This window comes from Stegostoma tigrinum, chromosome 23, assembly GCF_030684315.1.
Source record: "Stegostoma tigrinum isolate sSteTig4 chromosome 23, sSteTig4.hap1, whole genome shotgun sequence".
NCBI lineage: Eukaryota > Metazoa > Chordata > Chondrichthyes > Orectolobiformes > Stegostomatidae > Stegostoma > Stegostoma tigrinum.
Window position 1 is genome coordinate 19,950,056 of NC_081376.1, and position 22,842 is coordinate 19,972,897.

General features: G+C 42.1%; 1 protein-coding gene across 3 annotated transcripts in view; it reads left to right on the forward strand.

Moving 5' to 3' along the window:
• Window positions 1-22,842, forward strand: part of LOC125462284 (transcription factor 20) — a 43,450-nt gene that overhangs the window by 7,722 nt on the left and 12,886 nt on the right. Inside the window, exon 3 of one of the 3 annotated variants that reach the window (XM_048552135.2) lies at window positions 18,882-19,018. The exons of 1 other annotated variant lie outside the window; for it this stretch is intronic. The gene's annotated coding sequence lies outside the window, so the exon portion shown is untranslated. The remainder of the gene's footprint in view (window positions 1-18,881; window positions 19,019-22,842) is intronic. One more of the 3 variants, XM_048552137.2, reaches the window with a different exon arrangement.

Sequence of the window (22,842 nt, forward strand, 5' to 3'; positions counted from 1 at the left end):
AAAATTGTAAACTAAAATTGCGCAAAAGCAAAATACTGTGGATGCTGAAAATGAAAATTAAAAACCAAAATAATTCAAAATACACATCCAGTCAGAGAGGATCTGTGGGGAGAAAAACAATGTTAGCATTACAAGTCAATGAACCATTGTCAGAACATAGAACTCGTTTGTATCTACCATTATAAAATGGTCCATGGTGTTTCCCAAGAGCAAAATTTGATATTGAAACAGAAACGGAGATGTTATCACGGATGAACAAAGGCTTCGTCAATGAGGTCGGTTTTGAGGAACTTATTAAAGGAAGAAAAATAAATTGGTGGCAAAGGGAAGGAATTCCAAAGCTTAGGGCTATGTGGTTGAAGAGGCAATTGCCATTAATAGAGTGATTAAAACCAGGTTTGTTTGAGAAACCAGAATTGGAGAATTACAAATATACCTGCAGGCCAGTGAAAATTAGAGATTAGGGGCGGTCAGTGGAGGAACTTGAAAACAAAGATGAGACTTTTAAGAACAAGATTTTGATTAGTGTAGCTGATGTAGGACAGTGAACAGTTAATGTACATGAATAAGACATTGAGTTCGGACAGGGCCATCAGAATTTTGGATGATCTCAGTTTGACAGAAGTCAGAAAACGGAGATTTCATCGCCTTACCTATAGCTTGCAATTGCTCTGCCAAATGAACACCTACCACTTGTTGCTCGCTAAATAGCTATATTTCCCATGCTTTTAGAATTAATGAACATAAATGTTCAAAGAAAATGGAAAATCAAAATTCTTTAAAATCTCCTGTAAATTTGCTCCCACTTGTTCTTCACAGCAGTGACCTCCAGATTTGTAAACCGCAGTAGTGAAACAAACTTAAAAATAATGCACATCAGGAGCAGGAGTAGGCCATTCAGCCCCTCAAACCTGCTCCACTACACAATAAAATCATGACTGATTGGATTATTCAACATTATGGGAGCCTGAGTGGTAAACATTGATCTTCATGTTATTGTCCTCAGGAATGGTAGTAGGATACCTGTTGAGTAGCTATGTGCTCTCTCATTGGTCATCAGCTTCTGATAAATGTATTCTTTTGTAAGTTGACTTGGTTTGGTTTGTTTGTTGAAAATTCATTCACCTCTTTGTTTTCATTTGGAAATATGTATTTTCTATGACAAAAAAATTATCTTATCCTGAGCCAAATATTAAATTATTTATTTACTGGTGATTTCTTTCATTCTTTCAAAGACCTTATGTTAACTGCATGCAATAGATCCTTCATCATGTTCTCTTTGTGTCTGTGTGTGTGTTTTGCAGGTCCTGATATGAAATGGGTTGCTGGAAGTACTGTAGAGGTTTCTTGCCAGTTCTGTGACTCATGCTGCTGACATTATTGGAGTTTGATTATTGTAATTTACTTTACAGTAAATATTCCCTGTATCCCAGAGCAGGAATGACCAATGAGACATGACATATGCACTGCAACGGTGATCTGCCTTCCCTCTTAGTAAAGCTGCTTGCAAAAAACCCTGCTACTGCTGTTATTAGTGACATATATTCTGGAAACTGTTGAGGACATGGAGAGGAAAGAGATCTAGGATTGTGCTTGTGAGATTAGAGATCAGTAGATTTAATGGAAGTGTTCAAATTTAAGAAAGATTTTGATAAGCGTAAGTAGGGAGGAACTGTTTTCTCTGATAAGAAGGTTGATAATCAGAATGCACAGATTTGAGATAATTGACAAAGGAATTATTGTGTAGACCTACCTCAGTGTAGGGAAATCTTCGGTGAAAGTTTGTTACGATTCTGCTGTTTCTCTGTGCTGTTCTGAATGATAAAGTGTTGAGTTTTGACCCATTTGTTCCTGTATTATACAGTTCTCAAAGATTCTACTGCTTTGTCTCCAGTTAGGCTAACTAATCTCAATTAGGACAGTAGGATGGGCATCAGAGTTGGCTTCATTGGGCTACAGAGGGGAAAATCATAATCAGCGCCTTTATTTATTTGATGAAAAAGATGCATGTACAGCCACTGAGGACCCAAGAATGATATTGAATGGCTCAGTTATAGACATGGACTAGGAACTGGTTATAAGTAATGGTGAACTGTGAGACTGTCCCAGAAAGATTCAGGGACCTTGAGGGTTCAAAAGTGAAAGAAGTAAATCTGTGTGTAATATGATCGCAGTGGAAGGAGAAGCATGCTCCCATCGGTGAGTGAGTTTGTCTCTGCCTGTGTTGTTGATTTGATTAAATGTAACAGATGGCTGTATTCTGTCACACAGCAGGATAATGAGGAAGAGACGATATTCCTGGAGCATCCATAGGATGTAAGAGCAGTTCATCTGCGGAAATGTGGAAACAGCAAGCGAGGGAGACAGAACAAGGACAACAGACAGGCAGTGAAAGTATAAGAAAATGAGCTAATCAGAGGCAGACAGCCGGGGTATGAGAGAGAGGCACACAATAAGGGTACAAGACAAAGATTAAGAGACTGGAAGAAAGGCAGGCATAGAAAATTAGGAGGAAAAACAGAATATTGAAGTGAGAAGGATGTAAGAGGGAGAGAATGTGATCAAGTTATATAGATGGAGCTATTAAGGAAAGCGAGATACAGAGATAGAGTGTGACTGAGGAAGACTGTGTGAAGGAAGTTGCAGGTGGAGACCAACTTCTTGAGGGAAACCAGAGAATGATGCTTGTACAGGCTTATCGTGAGAGCTTATTAGTCAGAAAAAGAGGAAACCTGCTGAGATGTAGTCAAAGGCAGAGAGAGAGAGGAGAAAGAAAAGATGAAAGCCAATGAAAGGGAGGATGTAGGCTCTCCCTGTTGTTGGGTGTAGTATATTTGAACTGACCAACGTTAGTTATTGTGGAATTTTGTACTTATTTTGATTTCATAGGATCATAGAGTCCCTCCATTGTGTAAACAGACCATTTGGTCCAACAAGTCCACACCGATCCTTCGAAGGGCATCCCACTTGAGATCCATCTTTGGGCCAGCCATTATCTGTTCCTCGTTTGTCCTTTTGAAGGATGGGGGCAGTCATTCCTCCACTTACTAGGGGCATTCTTCTCTCCACCATGCAGGGGGTTAGCGTCATCCCTTCTCCATGCACTGGGAGGAAAATTGGTCCCTCCTCTATCCTTTGGAGCAGGGTGACAACCTGTCTTTATCCACAGGAGGGAGGAGGGGTAATCTCTGTCCTTCAACAGTGTGCATCAGGGAGGGGGTTTGGGTGCAGTCCGTCTGCACTACGGAAGGAATGATATTGTCTCATCCATCAACCAGGTGAGGAAGAATTCCTCCTTTGTCTACTGGGGGCAATTCTTCCACATATCTGCTCCAATACAGACCCAAAGGAAAGGGTGTTAAATAAGAACAGGTCAAGGCATAAACTGTAATGTAGAGAAGAGGACCAGGAGCGGGGGATAAGTCAATCAGTTAGGAATTAAAACAATGCTGTCAACATCAGTGCAAAAAGAAACAGAATCAGAGATTTCTGAGGTCGTGATCAAAAAGTTATTTTTGAAGTTGTAATCTAAAACAACGAATTTGAGAAATGGAATGAGTTTTAAGAACTGCGACCTTTTAAGTGTTAGTTTTTTTTATCTTAGCTTTTATTACTGTTAAGCTTAATTGGTATTCTAATAGCATGGTCACCGCAGTCCTATGGGATGCACATCTGGTGTTATGTGCAAACTCGGGGATGATACTTATATCTCAGACAGCCACGTACAGGGACTATCATCAGCTGGTCGAGCTTGTGACCTGAGTTTTAGAGCTTCAACAGCACTGGCTTCTCTGGACTACAGCTATAATGCAAAGTGAAAGCTTTGTGGGTATCACAATTCAGTAGGTGAGCATCCAGCAGTTTGAATGAGCTGTTAACAAAGGACCATCAAACAGACAAAGAAGTAGCACATTCTGCATGCAAACTACTGGTAGTTATAGTGCTCCTTCTGGAGAGTACAGCCAGAGCCAAGTCTCCCAAGGGGCTCAGCTGTATAGCAAGAGAAGAACAAGAACCAGAGAAGGTAAATAGTTAAATAGGATTCAAATGCCAAAGCAACAAGCATGCATTCCTGCAGCCACAGAAGTGATTCCAGAATGACATGTTGCCTTCCTCCATCAAGAATGTCATTGAGCAACTATAAATCTTTGAGAGCTGGGCATGAATAGCTAGAGTTCTTACTTCCGAAATTGGCCAAAGGTGGAAAGAGGGATGCATCTGTAGGCATTTATCAGGGAGCTAGGAAAGATAGTGATCGTAGGATTTACTTGTGAGCACAGAAGTAGGAGGATAGTGCATCTAAATGTGTGGGAGGAGAAATAGTGCAGAAGGGAAGGTTATGTGACGGCTATATGAGATTGTGCTTTAGCAGGCAGATTAGAAGAGTGCAATATTATTTAGATAAGGAAAGAAGTCAGAAAGCTCCAGTACAGTGGGATTTGGAGGTCCTTGTGCATGAATCAAAAATGCCAGCGTCCAAGTTCGGTGGTAATAAGGAAGTCAGATAGAATGTTGACCTTTATTTCAATGGGGAATGAAGTATTAAAATGGAGATGTCTTGCTAAAGCTACCCATGTCACTAGCCAAGCCATGCCTGGAACTGTGAATGGTTTTGGTCCCCTTATCTAAGGAAAGATAGATTCGCATTTGGAGACAGTCCTAAAAAGGTTTGCTGGGCTGATTCTGGGCATGGAGGGATTCTCTTATGAGAAGAGGTTGAGTAAATACTCGTTAGAGTTTAGAAGAATGAAAGAAGACCTTGTTGAAACATACAAGATTCTTGGAGGGGGCTGACACGTTAGATGTATAAAGGCTATTTCCACTTGTGGGAGAGCCAAAGACTAGAAGACATAATATAAGAGTAAGGGGACATCTATTTGAGTCAGAAATGTGGAATTTGTTTTCTCTCTGAGGGTACCGAATCTGTGAAATTCAGTACTGCAGAGGTCTATCAGGGCTGAGTTGTTAGGCATATTCAAATCTGAGAGAGATTTTTAATCAGTAGTGGAATCAAGGGTTATGAGGAAAATGCAGGAAAGTAGAGTTGAGGATTATGAGATTAGCCATGATCTCATTGAATGACAGAACAGACTTGATGGCCCAACTGGCCTACTTCTGCTCCTTTGTCCAATGGTCTTATGGAAGGGTTCATCTTACTGAGGCCATTGGGTCCTGTCCAAGTTGGATGGATTGGACCTCAAACAAAAACAGAAATTGCTGGAGAAAGTCAGCTAGTCTGGCAGCATCTGTGGGGAGAAAGCAGAATTAATGGTCAAAGTCCAATGGCTCTTCACCAGAACTGATAGCAGCTAGGAAAATGTGGTACTTACAGTGAGGAAGGCATTGAGCGGGGCAGCCAATATTTCCGTCTCGGGCCTGCCGCAGTGTTCCACTGAACCTCAGCACAAGCATGAGGAACAGCATGTCATCTTGCACTTAGGGACCCTTCAGCCTCTAGGACTCAACATTAAATTCAATAACTTTAGGGCCTGATCACGTCCTTCCGTGTTATACCCACCCCACAATCAGTGCTTTCATGACATAGCTTGCACTTAGCACAGCTTGCCCATTCTCTCCTAGTTGCAAAGTGCTGTGTAAGGCCATGGTGAATTTCTCTAGTGCATCTTGTACATAGTACATGCTGCTGCTACTGAGCATTGGTGGTGGAGAGAGTGGATGTTTGTAGATGTGGTGCCAACCAATCAGGCTATTTCGTCCTGGATGGTATCAAGTTTCTTTAGTGTTGTTGGAGCTGCACTCATCTAAGCAATTGGGGGTGTTCTATCGTACCCCTGACCTTGTAACTGGTGAATAGGCTTTGGGGACTCAGGAGATGAGCTTTTAGCTGCAGGATTCTTAGCCTCTGATCTGCGCTTGTGGTCATATTATTTATGTAGCTAGTCCAGTTTAGGTTTTGATCATTGATAATCCCTGGATATTGATAACGGTGGATTTCATGATGATGAAGCCATTGAAAAGGATAATGATTAGGTTCTTTCTTGCTCGGTATGTTCATTGCCTGCCATTTGTATGGCACATTGTGAACAAGTTACTGCTGAATGGATACTGCATGATGGCACTGTTGATAACACCTTCCGTCTCTTACCGATGATCGGGAGTAGATTGATGGAGTGGTAATTGGCCAGGTTGGATTATGCTGCTTTTTGCGTACAGTACACTCTGGGCAATTTTCCACATTATCAAATAGATGCCAGTGTTGTAGCCATACTGGAACAGCTTGGCAACAGTTGTGGGTCACACTTCTCCAATACTATTGCTGGGTCCATAGCCGTTGCAGTAACGAGTGCTGCCAACAGTTTCTTGATATCACATGGACTGAATCAAATTGCCTGAAGACTGTCATCAGTAATGCTGGGGATCTCTGGAGGAGGCTGAGATGAATCATCCACTTGGCACTTCTGGCTGAAGATTATTATAAGTGCTGCAGGCTTATCTTTTACATTGATGTGTTGGGCTCCCCCATTGTTGGACAGAATGGGATGAATTTCATTGCTTTTTTTCAATAACCTCAACATTTTATCAGGTTCAGTCATAGACTGTGAAGCTAATTGTGTTATTTTGGGACCACTTCTTGTAACAACTGAGCAGAGTGTATTAAGAATCTGCTACTAACTCCTAATCGATGTGGTGTCAAAGATGCCCGATGATCAAATTTTGAAACTGATTCTGCATTTGGAAGACATTTGAATAATTCCACCAAATCTGTTATATCTTTCATTCTCTCAGTTAGGAAGAGTTGTTGGAAACCGTTGTAATTAATTTCAAGTGATGTATGTTTTTCTATGAGTTCAGAAAAGATTCTTGGAGGCCTTTGAAATATCTTGAGTAAAGTTATAGATCACTGGGGATTTGACTTCTGAGCTGGTTAAAGTTTTTCAACAAACTGCGGAATTTTAAGAGCAAAGCATGTATGTCTGCTCAGCAGTGAAAAATGATGGTTTCTGATGATTATATCTGTTCCACATCGTATCGATCTCTGTATTTAAAAATGCACTCAGCGTTTTGAGTGGTATTTTGCGTGCACTGTGCAATTCTCTGACAGGTGGTTGTAATTTAATTCTCTTCAGGCAAGGATTTTCTCAGCTAATGTAGTAACACTCGCCCCTGTGTTGGGTTGATTACTGTGTACCCCTAAGAAAGGTTGATTTGTATCTTTCTAGGGTGGCACATCCTTATATAATGAAATGTGTTCTAATGAAGGTATGCCATGGTATTTTGGATTTTCTTCCACAGATGCTTGCTGTAAGGTATTGATTCCTTGTGCACATTACTAGTTTTGTCATTCAATGATTGCTTATGCTTCTTGTAAATTCTCTGGAAATATCCCACTTTCTTGCAAAAGTTGCATTGGCATGACAAAGATAGACATTGTTTCTGTTCCTGTCTTTTCAACTGTGGAACAAGAACTTTTTGCATCAAAGGTTTTAAGAAAATTTTGTGTCGGGCTGACATGATGTTTAGTGTTTTGTACCTTAGAGTTGATGAAGTTTGATGAGATTCTTGAGCTAGGTTGATTTTCTGTCCCCATTACTCTGTCTATTTTTGATTTTAAGCTTCTACCACTATCAGGATAGCTCTTTCCATTGTGAGATCCTCTTTTTTTAAATTGTAACGTGTCTGAAAGAGATATGTCAGAAATTCTAATGACAATTTTGTCTCAAGTTAGTTCTGGTTGTAAATCGCTGTATTGGAGATTTCTGACTACATAAAGATAATTAGTAAAGTTGTGAATAGATATTCCAGGAAGCTATATTCTTCTGTTAAATCTTGCCATCCCCATGATATGATTGCTACTGGATATGAAGCAATTCACTTCCCTTACATTTTGGCATTTTATAACGTGATCTACCACTGGACCCACAGAGTGAAGATGTAACAAAAATGGAAATTGCTGGAAAAGCTTAGCAGGCCTGGGAGCATCTGTGGAGAGAAAACAGAGTCAACATTTGGGTCCGGTGACCCTTCCTGAGAACTGATGGTAACTAGAAAAATGTCAGTTTTTATGCAGAAGATGGTATGAGGGGAGGGCATAAGGAGTAAATGATAGGTGGTGACAGAGCCTGAGTGGGGAGAACAGTTGGACAAAGGAGTGGATAGTGATCAGTCTGGGAGGGTGAATAGCTATTAATAGGGACCGTTGGTGGCTTACATTGGGCTATGTGTAATGTCAGCTGATGTGATAACAAGACCTGTTGTGTGGGGTTAGAGGTAAGGACATAGACAGCTCAAGCCCCAAAGTTGTTCAATCCAATATTGAGTCCAGAAGGATGCAAAGCTCCCAATTGGAAATTGAGATGGTGTTCTTCCAGCTTGCGCTGACCTTCACTGGAGCATGGCAAAAAACCTGAGACAGAGATCTTGGCCAGGGAAGAGTGTTGGTGTGTTGAAGTGGAAGGCAGCTGGAAGCTCAGGGACTTCTTTGCAGACAAGGCATAGATTGCCTCGAGGCATTTTCTGCAAAGCAGTCACTGAGTCTACACGTCACTTCCCCAGTGTAGAGGACACCACATTGTGAGCAGCAATTGCAGTAGACTAGGTTGAGTTAAGTGTAGATAAAGGGGTGCTTCACCCGGAGGGAATGGCCCCTGAGGAAGGCTGACAAAGAAAGGGGAGGGGAATATGTGTCTGGTGGAGGTGGTGGATAATGACAGCTATTGATACTCTGGGTGTGGATGCTAGTGAGATGGTAGGTGAAGACAAAGTGGATCCTATTGCTTTTGTGGGACGGAAGAGAGGGGCTGAGGGCCAAAGTGCAGGAGATGGGTCAGACCCAGCTAAGGGCCCTGTCACCTACAGTTTAGATTAGATTAGATTACATTACATTACTTTCCCTACAGTATAGGGACAGGCCCTTCAGCCGAACAAGTCCACACCACCCCTGGAAACATCCCACCCAGACCCATTACCCTAATACCCCCGCACCCCTGAACACTTCAGACAATTTAGCATGGCCGATCCGCCTAGCCTGCACATCTTTGGACTGTGGGAGGAAACCGGTGCACCCGGAGGAAACCCACGCAGACACGTGGAGAATGTGAAAACTCCACACAGTCGCCCGAGGTTGGAATCGAACCCTGGTCCCTGGCGCTGTGAGGCTGCGGTGCTTACCACTGAGCCACCGTGCCACTCCACAGTGCTGGGAAATCTTCAGTTGAGGATTCCTTGGCGAAGTTGGCATCCTTGGAACAGATGCGATAGATACAAGAGGAACTGGGAGAGTGGCGTAGAGCCTGTACAGGAAGCGGGGCGTGAGGGTGTGCAATCAAGCTAACTGTGGGAGTCGGTGGATTTATAGTGGATATCGATGGCCAGCCTATCACCAGAAATGGAAACGAAAGTATTGAGGAAGGGAAGGGAGGAGTTGAGATGGACCAGTTAAAGGAGAGAGCAAGGTAGAAATTGGAAGTGAAATCAATAAACCTTTCCAATTTTGGACAGAGAGAAGCAAGAGAGAGATTGTATCATTGATATATCAGAGAAGGAGTTGTGGTTGGGGGTAAAGATAAATGTTCAGTTGATCCGCTCTGAGTTCCTTTTGTAATTATGAAGCAATTCTGTATCACGCAAATTGTCTCTTCCACAAAATTCAATCCAAGTCTATGTCTGAAGAATTTGTAATTTTTAACACTGCTTGGAAGTGTAATCTCTTTCTCCATTTTCATTATATTTAACTTATTTTGTTTCTCTTTAAATTATTTGACATGGTCATAGAGTCAGACAGCATAGAAACAGACCCTTTGGTCCAAGCCATCTGAGCCAACCAAATGTCCCAATCTGACCTAGTCCTATTTGCCAGCATTTGGCTCATATACCTCTAAACCCATTCTACTAACATTTTCCATCCAGATGCTTTTTAAATGTTATAACTGTACCTGCCTTCACTGCTGCTTGTGGCAGGTTGTTCTGTACATGCACCGTGCTCTGCATGAAAATTTTACCCCTCAGTTCTTTTTAAAACTTTCCCAGTACCTTAAACCTGTGCCGTTTAGTTTTGGACACCTCTATCATAGCAAAAAGACCTTGTCGGTTCACCCTATCCATGTCCCTCATAACTTTATAAACTTCTATAAGGTCTCCACTCAGCGTCTGATGCTCCAGGACAAAAAAAAACCCGGTCTATTCAGTCTCTCCCTGTAACTGAAACTTTCCAATCCCGGCAGCATCCTTGTCAATCTTTTCTGCACCCCTTCAGGTTTAACAGCATCCTTCCTATAGAAGGGCATCCAGAATTGTATTCAGTATTCTAGAAAGGGCCTCACTAATATCCTGTACAGCCGTAACATGACCTCCCAATTCCAATTTTCAGTGTTCTAATGCATGAAGCCAACATCCTGTCTGTGTACCACTCCACTTTCAAGGAACTGTGCACCTGCACCCCAAGGTATCTTTGTTCAGCAACACTTTCCAGGGCCCTACCATTGATTCTCTAAGTCCTGGCCTGGTTTCCCTTACCCAAAAAGCGACACCTCACATTTATCTAAATTAAACTCCATCTGCCATTCCTCAGCCCATCTGATCAAAGTCCACAACACCACCTATTTTGGTGTCAACTGCAAACTTTCTAGCCATGCCTTCTATACTCACATCCAAATCATTTATAGAAGTGACCAAAAGCAGTGGAGCCAGCACTGATACTTGTGGCACACTGCTGGCCACAGGCCTCCAGTCCAAAAGCTAACCCTGTAACACCACCTGCCTCTTACCTCCAAGCCAATTTTGTATCCAGTTGGCCACTCCTCCTAGATTTCATGTGATCTAACCTTACTAACCAGTCTACCATGCAGAACTTTGTCTAATGCCTTGCTGAAGTCCATACAGACAATATCCACTGCTCTGCCTTCATCAGTCTTGTTTGTCATCTCTTCAAAAAACTTGACCAAGTTAGTGAGACACAAGTTGTCCCGCACAAAGCCATGTTGACTATCCCTAGCCAGTCCTTTCCTTTCCAAATGCACGTAAATCCTGTCCCTTAGAACTCCCTCCAACAAATTCGCCACTATTGACATAAGGCTCAGCGGTCTGTAGTTCCCTGGCTTTTCCTTACCTCCTTTCTTAAATAACAGCCACATCAGCCAATCTCCAGTCTTCCGGCACCTCACCAGTGGCTGTCGATAGGACAAATATCTTAGCAGTGGACCAGGCAATAACTTTCCTTGCTTCCCACAAAGTTCTGGGAAACCTGTGCCATCCTGGGGATTTATCTACCTTGATGTATTTTAAGACCTCCAGCCCGTCCTCTTCTATAATATGAACTCTTTTTCAAGATATCACCATTTATTGCCCCCAATTTCACCAGCTTCCATGACCTTCTCCGCAGTAAATACTGATGCGAAATACTTGTTTAGATCTCATCCACCTCCTGTGGTTTCACACAGAGACAGCCACATTGATCTTTAAGGAACCTTATTCTGTTCCCATTTACCCTTTTGCCCTTCATGTACTTACAGAATCTTTTTGGATTCTCCTTAACTCTATTTGCCAAAGCCTTTTAGCCCTCCTGATTTCCCTCTTAAGTATCCTCCTACTGCCCTTATACTCCTCTAATGGTTCACTTGGTCCCAGCTTTTTCTTGACCAGAGCTTAATTTTCTGTAGTCATCCAGAATTTCCTACACCAGCCTTGCCCTTCATGCGAACAGGAACACAATGTATCTGAACTATTGCTGTCATTTTTAAAGGCTTCTCACTGCACAACCATCCCTTTACCTGCGAATAGATTCCCCCAATCAACTTTTGAAAGTTCCTGTCCAATACTGTCAAAATGCACCTTACTCCAATTTAGAACTTTAACTATTTGATCAGTTCTATCCTTTTCAAAACTGTTTTAAAACTAATAGAACTTCCCCAAAATGCTCCCCCACTGACACTTCAGTTACTTGCCCTGCCTTATTTCCCAAGAGAAGGTTGAGTATTGCTCCTTCTCTAGTAGGTACATCCATATATTGAATAAGAAATTTTTTTCTTGTCTGAACTTAACAAGGCCCTCCCCATCCAAACCCTTAACACTTATGACAGTCTTAGTCTAAGTTTGGAAAGTTAAAATCCCCTACCATTGCAACCCTATTATTCTTACTGATATCTGAGATCTCCTTCCATATTTGCTTCTCAATTTCCTATTGATTATTTGGGGAATCTATGATACATTGTCAACAATGTGATTATCCCTGTCTTATTTCTCAGTTCTACCCATTTAATGTCTTCAGAAGATCTCCCAGAAATATCTCCCTAAGTACAGCAGTAATATTATCCCTAGCCGAAAATGCCACTTCCCCATTAAGCCACCAGCCCCATCCATCCCTGAGCCATATTTCTGTAATAGCTATGATATCCCAGTCCCACGTTCCCAACCACGCCCTAAGTTCATCGGCCTTCTGTATCAGGCCTCTCTTCCATCGAAGTAAATGCAGTTTAATTTATCAGTTTTACCTCAATCTGTGCCAAGCTCTTGTCTGCCTTGACTATTAGAGTTGCTCCCCTTATCTACTCTACCAGCCTCAGTCTTCTCTCATCGTTGCTTTTGCCCCTTCCCATTCCCACCCAACAACGGGGTTCGTTTAAAGTCCCCAGAAAAGCACTGGCCAGTCTCCCCACAAGGATATTGGTCCGCTTTGAATTCAGGTGGAATCCGTTCTTCTTACACAAGCCATTTCTACCCCTGAAGAGATCTCAATGGCCCAAAACCGTGAATCCTTGCCCCCAGCAGCAGCTCCTCAGCCACACATTCATCTGCTGTATCCTTCTGTTCCTACTCTCACTTGCACGTGGCACTGGCAGTAGTCCAGATATTACTATTTTCGAGGACCTACTTTTTAACCTCCTGCATAGTTTTCCGCATTCTCTCTGCACAGCCTCATCGCTTTCCCGACTTATGTCATCGGTACCAATATGCACAATGACCTCTTGCTGGTTACTCTGACCTTTCGGAATATTCTGCACCTTTTCTAAGCCATCCTTGACCCTAGCACCAGGGAAGCAACACACCATCCTGAGATCTCGCTGATGGCTGCAGAATCATCTATCAGTGCCCCAGACTAGAGAGTCCCTTATCACACTCAATCACTTTGGACTTGAAAGCTGCATTGACAATGTTCCAATTTTTGTAGAAGCAGCCGATTTTACTGTGTGGCATTTCAAATTGTTCATCATTTCAATTGTACTAAATGTCAAATCTTCAGCAAGTTTGCAAAATACTGTCATTATTTTTTTTATCTATTTAAGAAGAGTTTTAACTTCTATCCTATTACTTCTCTTTTTTCTTAATTTCTGTTGAAGCTGTAAAAACCTCTAACTGATTTGGAATTACGCCCCTATTTTTGTTATAAAAATTGTTTTCAAATATTTAAATATCAGTGAAATATTGTTAATTGAAGAAGCAATGTTCTGATATATATATTTTTTCTCAATATGGACATAGAAGTGTTATTTTGTGATGTTTTCCCTCATGATTTTTGTGTCTTTTTAAGGTTTTGGATGATTCATGCTCTTTCTGCTTTTTCTTTGAGATTTTCATGCCATTTTCCATTGAAAAATAGGCGTCATGCTGCTAACACTTCTTTAAAGGAATATTTTCAGTTAAGCAATAAATAATTGTTTTCCCTTTGAAGCCTTTTTAAATAAATTCTTCTGCCTTCAGTCTTCTTCCATGCTTGTTGGTTGATTTATCTTGCTGGTTCTGAATTATCTTAATGAGTGTCCTTTATTACAAAGACTTTCCCACAGATTTTCTCAATAATTCTGAACGGTCATAACAACACTTATTTGCTTAATATGGTGATATAACTCTTAGCTTCTCTGCCCAGGGTAAAAATTGTCATGCTTCCGCTAAGAAACGTAATTCACACCACACACTGTATCCCAGGTTTATGATTTGAATGTTACTCCTTATGGTTCTGTTAAGACACCCCATGATCTACTCAAGCTTTTACCCCATTTTAATTATTTCTAGCTATTTTAAGCTTTAACAGGGAGGCTTATGGCTATCAGTGCTGTTCCTCTTTTAACTGCTGGCTATTGCAGTCACATTGGCTAACAGGCTTTGTGTGCTTCAGAGCTACTGAATATTTAAAGATGCTTTCAGTTTTCTGACTGGAATATTTCTTCATTCTTTTCCTCGGATGGATGTAGCTTTTGTAGAACCGAAGATTTCTTCAGACTGTACCCACTGCTGCTACCGTATTATTTGCATCGGTGCTGTCCATCACTGCCAGCAAATTATAATGGCAGCTAAATTAAATCGCCAGGCAACCAAAGCTCACACCATATTTTAATGATGGGCTGAAAAGCTGTAGGTAGTTTCACTGCTCCCAGTTCTTTTTCATGGCATCAATCTAATGTGGAAAAGGATGTTTGCGTACAGTCTTCAGCAGGAGATGGGTTTAATCTTAATGACCAATAACATAGATTTGTTACTTTAGCTAATTACATTATGTCTGTGATGCTTAATGATCTCTTGTGAGACATCCGGCACAACTTACTCCTAAGTTCACATTACTACTGCTGAAAAGTTCTCACACAGCATTGATAACAAATGCAGAGCTGGTGTAGGACTGGTCAGGTCCTCCCAGGAACAATGCTGATGGGCAAAGCTTACCACACAGTGTTAGTTAATCCTTTCAGGCACTAACAGCCCTATGCAACTTAAAATACTCCTAAAGAACATTTTTTTGACATTTATTTATATGGATATTGGGTTGCCAGCATTTGTTCCTCACCCTAATTGACCTTGAACTGTGCATTTCATTCAACCATTTTACCATGTGTAGGTTAGATTTCCTCCCTTAGAGGATTTTGGTGAACCAGATGGGCTTTCACAATACAATGATCTGTACTAGATTTCAATTCCAGATTTTCTTAACTGAATTTAAATTCCACCAGCTGTCTTGGTGGTATTTAAAGCATGTCCTTAAATCCTGGGCCTCTGCATTACTAGTTCAGTGACATGAATGCTCGGCCACCAATGTCCCCTGAGCTCTTTGAGTGCAATCTGGTCATTGCCGTGATGTCTCCTTCTTTATCTCAGAGTCAATTGTTTTTGTATGATATGCCCCTGTAAAGCACGTTGGGACTATTATATTGAAAGTGCTATATAATTGCAAGTTGTTGTTTATTCAGACTTAGAATTCAGTTGGTCAAACTTTCGAGAATTGGTTTACCAGGATTGTATTTTGGACATTTTCATGGATATTCCGTCCTCAGCACAGATTATTGCTTGAACCTCCAGCCTTTCCTGTCAATTTGCCTTAGTGTCACACAGAGCAGGTTTTCTTAAATGCAAAACTAGGATACCTGTGCTTTGTTGCTGAAGTATACAAAATCAATATCACTTCAAATATGTGGCTTTTTATAAAGCACTCCCAGAAAACTGATTGCTCAAGGTACTATTCACGTGAAGGTGGCTTTCTTGATAGTGCTTGATATTTTTCTGTGTACGATCAACCGGCAGACCGTACCTACGTCATCATGAATTTACAGAGGAAGGGGGAGGATCAGTAGAGAATATGGGGGGAAAAAAAGTCCATGCAAAAATGCGCTTATAAATTGGGCTCCTAGCAACCAGGCTACCCTAGTAGCCATGAAGAGGATTATACCGTCTTGTATTGTGATTTGTGAGTTGGATTAACTGGTGTTTACTTGGTGGCATTTAGAATCATTGGAAGCTTTTAATCCTTTCTGGTCTAAAACAAGCCTCGGTTGATCTGTGTTGAAGAAATACCACCTAAAAAGGAAGTCGTTGGCATTGCAATATATTCCTCCTTTATTTCAGTTTTTCTGTCTCCATAAAGGTACCGACTTGTCCTGAGGTATTGTTCTGTGAGTGTTTTTGGCCTCTCCAAATTGATTCCATTTCAGAATGAACATCAGTTCAAATTCAATGCCCATTTTCTGCCCAACAAAAGAAGAGCACCAGGAAGCCCTGATAAGGTGTCTCTGCCCCACCCGCATCCCAAGCCAGTCTTAATTGCTGCTGCTCAACTTCAGTTGGCTTGTTGGCAATGCAGAGTGACATTAGCAGTAAGTTCAATTCCCACACTAGCTGAGTTTACCATGAAGATCCAGCCTTCTCAACTTCACCCCTCACTTGAGGCATGGTAACTTTTGGGTTAAATCACCACCAGTCATAACTCTGTCTTGAGAGAGCAGCCCTGTGGTACTATGGTGAATTTACCTCTGGACAAATTGAGAATCATATCAGTAACCAGGGAGCTCTATGCCGTTCACTCGTTTACTCATTGAAGACTGTTTCCACTGGCAGGGTAAGTTGATTACGCGGTTACATTTTCTCTCATTAGAGGATCTTTTGCCTCAAATTGAAAAGTACCTTGGTTTAACATCCCATCTAGAAGTGATGAGGGGAAACCTAGCTGACCCTAATCCCCTTTCATGTTAAGATTCTGACTCTGGCCTACATCATCCCTTCCTCCACACTTTTTTCAGTGGATCAGGAGCCCACTGAAAGATAAAACCTCTTCTCTCTGGCCCCAAGTCACTGGGGCATATTTTATTGAGGTCAACTGTATATAACATATGTAAAAATACACGCTTGAGGGAGGTGCCTGCCCCTTTAAGGCTGCCACTACTTGTGATATGATTAGACTTTGAGTACTGGGGAATGAGCAAAGCCTGCAGCAGCGACTCAGCTGAGAACAGTCCAATAGCAGAGCTTGCTCACCTGCAGTGTGGGCTGTAAAATTAATTTGCTGCAGACACTCTTATTTATAGCACATTAGAGCTTCCATCAGCCTGAGTACAGTGGCCAGCTATCCATCGGGGTCCTGCATTATCAACCCCGAAGCACTTATTGATCTGTGAGATGTGACTCTCCCTCCCTGCTCTATCTCCCTGAATTCTCCTTCCTTTTCCTGACTAGCTCCCCTCCCTCTCTATTGTCAGTCCTCCCCTCTGCAGCACTTAATGGAGTCAGCTCAATGCCACTGATGTATTGTTTACTGCCCCCCACCCACTCCCAAAGCTGCTTTATGCCCTCCGATCCCTCATTTTGAAAGGCATATTATTCACTGAGAACTGAGCTGTTTCCTGAAAGGCATAGACAAGCTCCAGCACCTCCTACACTGAGTTTTTTTTTAAACTCTCCACTGGCCTCTTCTGGTACTCCCCCTTCCCCTCTTTCCCGGCCCCCAATTTCCATTGATTACCCTGATCCACCTGAACTTTAATGAAGTGGCTATGTGGTTTCTGTGTGAGCCCAGGCAAGGGCTGGCGGGCCATGGGAACCGTCAAGGCCTCTCTTGAATTTGTTCATTGTTCACATGTATTTCCCACTGAAAGGGGGCACATTCTTGTCCAGCCCTGCTACTGCTGCTGCATACACCTGAGAGCATGACCCTCTGCGCGCTGCAGTCAGAAACTAATTGTTTTAATTACAGTGCTGTGAACTGACACTTCTGGGCCAGTTCTCCCTGGAGCACTGACACTGAGCTTTGTAACCAGCTGCCTGGAAGTGCCAGGATCCGTCTGCAATGCTACCCTCTTTTTAATTCTTTCTCCCAGTTCAGTGGGTCTGGCATTTAAAATGCTACTTTCTCCCTGCTTGTCCCTCTGCCTACCCTCGCCCTCCATCCTACCAACCCACATCCAACAACTCTGTTAATGATTTGTTCATACAGGTTTTCTTTGGGGTGTTTTCTTTGAATACAGTCAACATGGGCTCACCAACACTCCCACCCACAAATAAGAATTTATCAATATCCTTTTTGAAGTAATTTAACATCTGCCTAACATTTAAATGAAAAGAACAGTCTTGATAGGTCTAGTCATTCTGTAAGGGGACAATCTGCTAGATCCCTGTAGTGAGATTGTTAATTAGACTCTGTTCAGATGCTGGATGTTTAAAAATAAGTGATGTTTTTTGAAAATTCTGCTGTGTTGATGCTGATTGTAAATGCAGTCTCACGTTGTAGGGTTCCCAAGATTCTGCTGAACGAATCTCTGGCCATTTATCTTCCTGGGCATGACCAGCTTTTAATAGGGAAGTTTTACACAGCATGGAAACAGGTCCTTCAGTCCAACTTAACCATGTTGACCAGATATTCTACGTTAATCTAATCCCATTCACCAGCACTTGGCCCATATCCCCCTCAATTCTTCGTATTCATATGCCTGTCCAGATGCCTTTTTAAATGTTGTAATTGTACCAGTCCCAATCGCTTTATCTAGCAGCTCATTCCACACATGCACCACCCTCTATATGAAAAAGTTGTCTCTTAGTTCCCTTTTATGTCTTTCCCCTCTCATCTTAAAGCTATGCTGTCTAGTTTTGGACTCCGCTACCCTGAGGGAAAAAGCTATTCACCCTATTCATGGCCTTCATGATTTTATAAACCTCTATAAGGTCACCTGTCAGCCTCCAACACTCCAGGGAAAATAGCCCCAGCTTTTTGAACCCCTCCCAATAGCTCAAATCCTCCAGTCCTAGCAACATCCTTGTAAATCTTTTCTGAACTCTTACAAGTTTCATGACGTCTTTCCTCTAGTAGGGATACCAGAATTGTATGCAGTCCTTCTGAGTGGAGCTGAGGGATCTGTAAAACAAGCACCCCAACCCAAGAGAGAAGTAATAAGTGAGACGGGGGCACAAATGAGGACTTTTGCTCATGGTTAATGAGTTGTTGGGTGGGTGCGGAGTTGTTAAGACTTGAGTGACTGCAGCCAGATCTCTACCCTGTAGATGTGAAATTCTGTCTGTCTGTTTGTCTCTGTTTGCTTCCTCCTTTCTTTCTTTTCCTCTTTGTCTTTCTTTTTTTCTTGCCCTTTAATTTTTGTTTCCTTCTGCCAAAGAACAAAACTAGGAGAGAGATCTTTCTCAGCTTGCCCGTGATGACTGTGTATGTTATCTGTCTGCAGGTAATTTTGCTGCTGGCCTCCAGGGCTAGATGAATGTTCTCATCTGCTTCCGGTAAAGTGCTAACGCTGACCTTGCCCTCACACCGTGTCCATTATCTGCATGGGTCTGACACCACTCCAGCTGCCTATGTCGCTCAGTTAAGTGGTCTGCATGCAACTGCTCTGTGACACGACTTTTAATAATCGGACTGCATTTTATTAACAGATATCCTGAAGGGATAAAATCTGCCAGCATTCCCTTCATTGCTTTAATCTAGCAGCTACCTTGCACAGCCTTGTGCAATTAGTTTCAGCACTCTTGCTAGTGAGTGTGCTTCTGTCAGCTATATTGGCAGCTGTATGTAGGGCACAGTGGAGATTTACTAGAAAGGCACTGCCAATGAAAAGTCTGATGTTAGAGAACTGCTGCTCGTGCTCTTACAGCAGACAAAATTAAGATTTATAGTAAGCGTTCAAAATCATGAAAGATTTTGATAGCATGCATTTTGAGCAACTGTTTTCAGTGGATGATGGTTTGGTAACAAAAGGATACAGATGTAAACTAATCGGCAAAAGAACTAAGAGTAATATGAGGATATTTATTGCTACAAGATGTGATGATCTGGAATGGACTACCTGAAAGGTTGCTGGAACCAGACTCATAGGAATAAGAGTAAGCAATTTAGCCCCTGGCATCTGTTCGGCTGTTCAATTAGATTATGGCTGATCTGTGACTTAATATATTAGACCCCTTTTGCGAACAAAAATCTATCAAATCCATTTTAAAATTAACAATTGATTGAGCATCCGGAAGAGTGTTCCAAATTGTACTTTTTAGTTTTGGAGAAATAAGTATATCAGTCAATACTTGAAGGGGGAAAAATTTGCAAGGTTCCAAGGAAAGAGCAGAGAAATGTGACAAATTCAATAGATTCAAAGTGAAGGGAGGATTCCTGTTACTATAGCGCGCTTCAGAACTTCAGCACATGCCAGAGTAGTATACTTCAATGAAGTCAGAGGCTAGGAATCCTGCAGTGAATAACTCACCTCCTGACTCCCCAAAGCCTGGCCACCATCTGCAAGGCACATGTCAGGAGTGTGATGAAATACTCCCCACTTGCTTGGATAGCTGCAGCAACACTAGAGAAGCTTGTTACCATCCAGGTCAGAGCAGCCGGCTTAATTGGCACCACATCCACAAGTATTCAGTCCATCCACAACCAGTGCTCAGTAACAGCAGTGTGTAGTATCTCTGCAAGATTGAACAAGATGGTACACTGCGGAAATTCTTCAAGGTTTCTTAGCCAGTACTTCCAAGTCGATGACCACTACCAAGGATGGGAACACCACCATTTGCAAGCTCCTCTCCAAGCCACTTATTTTCCCCTCCCTTCAATAATATTGCCGTTGCTTCACCGTTGCTGTGCTAAAATCCTGGATCACCCTCCCTAACAGCTCTGTTCGTCCACCTAAGCCAGATGGACAGCAATGGCTCAAGAAGGCAGAGAGAGGAGGAGGAAGAGAGTTGACCTGATCGAGGTATACAAGGTAATGAGAGGCATGGATAGAGTCGATAGCCAGAGACTTTTCCCCAGGGCAGGATTGACTGCCACGAGGGGTCATAGTTTTAAGGTGTTAGGAGGAAGGTATAGAGGAGATGTCAGAGGGAGGTTCTTCACCCACAGAGTTGTGAGTGCGTGGAATACTTTGCCAGTGGAAGTCATGGAAGCAGAGCCATTAGTGACATTTAAGTGACTGCTGGACATGCACATGGACAGCAGTGAATTGAGGGGAATGTAGGTTAGGTTATTTTATTTTTGGATTAGGATTATTCCACGGCACAACATCGTGGGCGGAAGGGCCTGTACTGTGCTGTACTTTTCTATGTTCTAAGGCAGCTCAACATCACCTTCTCGGGGACAATTAGGAATAGGCAATAAATGTTGGCCCAGCCAGCAAAACCCACATCCACTCAATAAAACAAAATTACTTTGACATCTAGCCATTATTGTGATGAAGAGAAATGAGGGAAAAGACAGCATTTCTGACAAAGGTGCATTCCTTCATAACTGAATTGAAGTGTCAGTTTAGTCTCTGGAGTGAGATTTGCACCAACAAACATTTAACTCCAAGGTGAGAATGGTTCAGTTACTGACTATTGCATCGGCTCTTAAAATAACAGATTCTATAGTTCTCTCCATCTGTCAAACCTCCCCCCCCGCCCCCCACCACTGCCATTCCCCATGGAGACCCTCCTTTGAAACCCACCTGTTTAATGAAGCTTTTGGTCACCTGATCTAACATCCCTAAGGGATTTGGCATCCATTTCTGCCGGTTTGTTTCCTTTTGAAAGATATTTTTAAGTTTTAATTGCACTGAATAAATGCTATTGTCAAAGTGTGAACAATTTCATGTAGTGATAGAGGAATTTACGAAGTAAAAGTTTAGAAGGAGTTTGCATTTATATAGTACCTTTCACAATCTCAGGGCATCAATATGATGCTTCGGCAAATTATTTGCTTTCTATTGGAACGCAGTCACCATTATGATATGGGTAATACAGCGAGCAACTTGCACACAGTGAGCTCCCACAAACAGTAATGTGATGACTTGTTATTAGTGATATTGGTTCAGTAAAAATATTGTCCTGGAAACCGGGGAGAACTCCCTGTTGTTCTGTTACATAGTGCTGTGGGCTTGTTTCTGTTAATTGAAGGACAAATAGGGCTCGAGTTTAATGCTTAATGGAATGACGGCACATACTGGATTATGTGCTGAAGTGTCTGGAGTCTAACCTGAGCACTCAACCTGCTGCTGTAGATGCACATATTTGCCAAAGAAGCCAAGGCTGAAACGTTAATGTCTTGCTTGTTAACTGTGCAGCTAGCTGGGTGATAAAATTCTGTTCATGCGCTGAACCTTTGTGTGACCCCAGAGATTTCATACAGCACATTGATAGAGTGTCCTGTTGGTGCAGCGGAGGCTGCTCCCCTGAGCTTGGTGCTGCGTAGAAGAAGGTTTTACTCTAAGCTTTGTCCTGCTGAATGCCGGCTGGAACTGCTTGACAGTACTGCCCCATCTCTTCTCCCTCGAGCCTAACATTGCTCCTTCTTGACCAACAGGAAATATATGTTTACAAAAAGAGAAATATCGTCAAACAAATGAAACAGTCGATTTTCAATGCTGATCAAAATCTCTGGCCTCTGAGCTGAAAATGAGTCCAGGCAGAAGCTTTAATCCTAACTGCTGCCTTCTGTGTCTGTGGTTGGTTCTCATCAGCATAACCCTCTCTAAGTGCATGTATTAATGTACTTTGGAAAGATTAAAATGCTAATGGTGCACACAGGCAGCCGCATAATGACAAAGCAGTGAACACAATGATGTGTTTCCTGCTATCAGCTTTCAAGGAGCAGAGAAGCAGATGATTGGAAATCAAACTCGGCCAATCTGTGATATTGTAACAGCCAGGCTTGCCAACAGAAAAGGCATCTGCTATTTCCATGTTATACTCCAGTAATGGATACAAGCCTTTGTCTCTGCTATTTTTCAGAGCACTTGCAAAAATTGCAAACCCTATTGAAATTACAGAAAAATAAACAGATACTGGTGGACTGTTGCATGTTATTGAGAATAACAGATATCGCATATCCTGTACATTATACATAATCGCAGAGACTGCAGTTCCCTGTGTACGGTATAGTGAACAGCTCAGACTGCAGCTCTGTTTGAGCCACAGTTCCATTAGTAGCAGTATTTCCACTGAGTTGCAAACTGCTAGGTTCAAGGACAATATAAACATTTGAGGATAAAAATTAAGTCTAACTCTGCAGTGCACTATTGAGGGAGTAGTGCACACGTTGCAACTATTATCTTTCAAGTGGTTGTGGCAGCCCTGTCCAATGCCCAAGGTGAATGCAAAAATCTCCATGGCACTATTGTGAACAAATGTAGAGGTGCTATCGCGGGTGTCCTGGCAGATAGT